Genomic DNA, 4354 nt, shown 5'->3' with positions numbered 1-4354 from the left:
TCCTCTCCTTTAAGAGGGGATTGATCTTTTCCTCCTTCCATATGACTTCCTCCTTTCCCTGTAACTTAAATATCAAAGCTTTCACTTCATTTCTATATTCCTTAGTATAGGGAGTTCCCATATTCAAATGCCTTTCTCTTTAATAAATCCAGTTGCACTGCAAGTCACATGGATTTGTGATGTTGTTTTGGTTAACACTGTGCATAATAGGCTGATTATTTTTTCTGGTTTTATTGATATTTCACTTTGCTATTGATTTGGTTTGACTTGATTTTTGCCCTCTTCTTTTTAATCAGATTAGCTAAAAGTTTATCAATTTCATTAGTCTTTTCAAAGAACTAACCTTTGGTTTTAATTATAATTTCTTTAGAGTATTTTTGTCTTCAATTTATCTCATTCTCCTATATTTTAAAAATATATTTGTGCTTATTTAAGCTTATTTTCTTGTTGAGTAATTAATTTTTTCAATAAATATTCAATTCATTTACATTCTTATTATCTTTATTGTTAATGTTTTAAAGATATGATTTTTTTTCTTTCCTTAAAATGGCTGTTTTTACATCCTGCAAATTGTTGTATGTTTCATAATCAGAATCATCAACACCATTTTTTTCAATAACTATATTTTTAAAATTATTCTTTGAAATTCTCATTATTTAAGATTTCAGTTTTTAAGTTGCCATTTGTTTCTGTCTTGTGTTTGTGATGTCAGAACCAATTAACATTTTTGTTATGGTCTGGGCAGAGAGGTGAGGTAGGGAGTTGACAGCACCCTTCTTCTCACTCATCTTCCTGTCTGGTTCACAGTTTCTCCCTCCAGAGTCCACTGAACAACATCACAACCCTGACTCTTCAAATCATGAGTTCCTACTCTACCCATATGGCCACTGGCAGCACTGTCCACAGCCCGAAGTACCGGGTTCTAGTCCGGGTGTCTGAGAACTGCCCTAGAATGAAGAGGAAGCTGCAAAAGGATTTCCAGAACCCATGGAGATCCGGAGGAGGCAAGTGCAAAGTCAAACTTGGTCCTACAGAAGGCACTTTCTGGGTAGAGTTTTATAAAAAACAAGCCAAGGAAGGTGTCACAGCAAAAAGAGATCACTCTGTGGTTGTCAGTGATACATCACACGTGGATGTCTTCATAGAATCAAGTGAAAACCCAGAAGAGAACACCACTTTGGAGCTAAGCCAGCCTTCCCCTCAGACTCAGTCACTCTCAGAGGAAGTTCCATGTGAGAAGCACCCAGAAGCAGGAGGTGCAGCAAGCTCCTCTAATTCCTTCATTCAAAAGGTATTTCTTTATGTGGAGGCCCAGCTCAACTTCAAGCTTTCCTCAGAGCAAAGAGAGAGAATTATTAACCTCTGCCCAAATGTCAAAATAGAGGGAGGACAAGATGGAATCGAGAAAGTGATTGGTGACTACCAAGATATTGAAAAAAATTGATCAATTCTTAAATGAGAAGATCCTGGGAAATGACCAGAAAGAGGATTTTCCTACTCAGCCTCTGCAAGAGAAATCGAGCACATCATGTCAGATGAGTGTGACGTTCCTATTCTTCACTCAAACCCTACACAGACAGCAGAAGAGTCAGACCCTATTACAGTTCCTTCGCATTTGTATGAATATTTTAAATATTTCTTTGCCAAAACTCTAGACAGGATAGAAAGTGAACATCAAGTACTTATCCTACAGGCAATGTGTGTTTAGAGTTTGAGCCAGCTAAGTCAGGGGACAGAAAGGCAGCTCAAGAAGCTTTTACCAGAGAATTTCAGAGGGAAATGCAGAATGTGTCCTGTCAGGATGTTATTTCACAGATAGTAAGCTGGCATTTGATGTCCAAAAAACACTGACTGACATGTTTCAAAACCTCCATGTTAAAGCTGAAGGAAAAGTCTTAATGCTCTGGGGAAATCCACAGGATATTTTAAGAGCTCAACATTTCATTGAAGCAAACTTCTCCCGCACACAACCTGAGGAAATGATGGCTTCCCAAAACATGATGAGGAATGGAATTGAGGTTGATACTGCTCACTGGCGTCTTCTGTGTCAAGAAATCACAGAAATAGAGAAAACATATGATACTGCAATGGAAGTGGTGAACAATCCCCAAACTCGCAAAACCTTCATTGTGTTTAAACCAAAAGACAAAGGCTTAGACCTCTCTGCACATGCTTATGAAGATTTCCTTGATGTCTTTCAGATGCTTTCATCTCAGATCGTCAAAGAGGTAGTGAACCTGAAATCATTGGACAAGAGAGAAAATGTTGGCCTGAAAAGACATTCTTTGAAGACTTTGAAAGAAAGCACCCCCATGTGAACTTGGAGTGGAATGGACAAGAACTGACATTGGCTGGCTTGCCCAAGTACTCTGCAGAAGCAGTGAAACATGTTAAAAGATATTTTGGTATTGAAGATCCTGCCCAGCAGAGACAAGGGCTCGGTTTTTCCTTTGGAGAGAATTGGAATAGATTCTCCAAGTCTCCCTTGGACAACATTGTTGACGATTTCAGAATGGCTTTACCTGACATTGAGGGATTGCCTAGGTATGGGGACTTAGGGAAAGAGGAGAAGGAGAAAGAAGAGGGAGAGGAAGAAGAGGATGAAGAGGAGGAGGAAGAAGACGAGGAGGAGGAAGAAGACGAGGAGGAGGAATGTGTCATCTCTATGGAAGTCATTCATTACAAAGAAGTCCTCCCAAAGTGCAAGTATGCATTCTGTGGCCCTTGTATCAGAGAGGCCATGAAACATAAGCCAGTGTGCCCTGTATGCCAGACCTCCTATGGAATTCTGAAAGGAAATCAGCCAGACGGAACGATGACAACGTCCTATAGAACTTCTTCACTTCCAGGTTACAATTCCTGTGGCACTATCGTGATTCATTATGACATGCGGGGAGGCATCCAGACCGAAGAGCATCCCAACCCAGGAAAACGCTATGAAGGAACAAGGCGGGTGGCGTACTTGCCCAATAATGAGGAAGGACGGCAGGTTTTACATCTCCTCAGAAGAGCATTTGACCAAAGGCTGATTTTCACAGTAGGACAGTCTCGCACATCTGGAGTCAAGGATGTGATCACCTGGAATGATATTCACCACAAAACTCTACAGTTCGGTGGCCCGGAAAACTTTGGCTACCCTGATCCCAGCTATCTGCAATGAGTCAAACTGGAGCTGAAGGCAAAAGGAATCGAGTAAGAATGCTGACTTCAAGGATGCCTAGAAAGCTGAGCTTGCAAAAGCTGTAGCTGTAAATGTATGTGGGGGGGAATCAGAAAAATAAGAGAATTTAAGAAAAAATTAATTTGCTTCAGAGCAAGTCCAAAGAACTGATACCTGCTAGCCTGTCTAATTTCTTGGAGTTTTTGGTTTTTTCCTTTTTATTAAATAAAATGTGAGCCCAGTAGAAATGTCCAAATTGTCTTAGTGAAAACCCAAAGTGTAACTACTCCATGCTTGCTTGTCTTCATTTTGCCATTACCAGAGATATGGAAGTTAAGGAATCTTCTATTGCACCCTTTGTAGGAGGTGATGACTGTCTCTTGGGTGCATTCACATTATTTATGCTGAATTGTTGGTGGCCTCGGAATTCCCCAGAGTTTGCTCCCTTCTAACTGGAATGGTAGCCAGGAACATTAAAAAGAATGGAAGACATCTTGAAGAAAATTAGTCTTTAAATATTTCATTTGTCCTTGAAGCTCTGGCAAATTTAATGTAAATCAATGAGTGGAGAACGATATTTTCGTATTCAGTAAAGTCCAGTGACATCCAATTAGAAACTTCTGTTTGTCATTCAGAGTCCCTTAGAATCTTTCTCCTTCCTTTATTCTACCACTATGGACTCTGATTCTGTAAACAGGCCTCTGATTTTCCTTGCAAAAGAAATTCCATCTCTCTTGATTGTACATCTTTACCGAATATTCTTGGAATTTCCTTCCTTAATTCCACCTCCTGCATTTCCTGACTTCTTTCATCCCTACCTAAAATCCTGTCTTCTACATGAAGCCTCTTCCAAACCTTATTAGTGACTTCCCTCTGTGTATTATCTCCAAATTGGTCTATATTTTTATTTATAATATATTTATTTATATTATATATAGCTTGTTTATACATAGCTATTTGCATAGTGTCTTTCCCATTAGAATATGAGCTGTTTGGCAGCAGAGACTGTCTTTTGTCTTTCTTTTGTATCCCTAGAACACATCCATACCCAAATATTTTCTGACAGTTATCCTTTAAAAATTATTTAATCAATTTGCCATTATCATAGATATCCCCTCACAAGTGTAGTGTTAGGGCAATAGATGAAATGCCCATTCATCTCTGTTTGAGTCCAGTTTTTGTATTTACTACAAA

At 39.2% G+C, this 4354-nt stretch overlaps 1 pseudogene; it reads left to right on the top strand.

Moving 5' to 3' along the window:
* Positions 1 to 821: 821 nt before the first annotated feature.
* Positions 822 to 3196, top strand: LOC141548557 (E3 ubiquitin-protein ligase DTX3L pseudogene; annotated as a pseudogene).
* Positions 3197 to 4354: the final 1158 nt, after the last annotated feature.

Source organism: Sminthopsis crassicaudata, chromosome X (assembly GCF_048593235.1).
Source record: "Sminthopsis crassicaudata isolate SCR6 chromosome X, ASM4859323v1, whole genome shotgun sequence".
Classification (NCBI taxonomy): Eukaryota; Metazoa; Chordata; class Mammalia; order Dasyuromorphia; family Dasyuridae; genus Sminthopsis; species Sminthopsis crassicaudata.
This window is presented reverse-complemented; position numbering and strand designations above follow the sequence as displayed.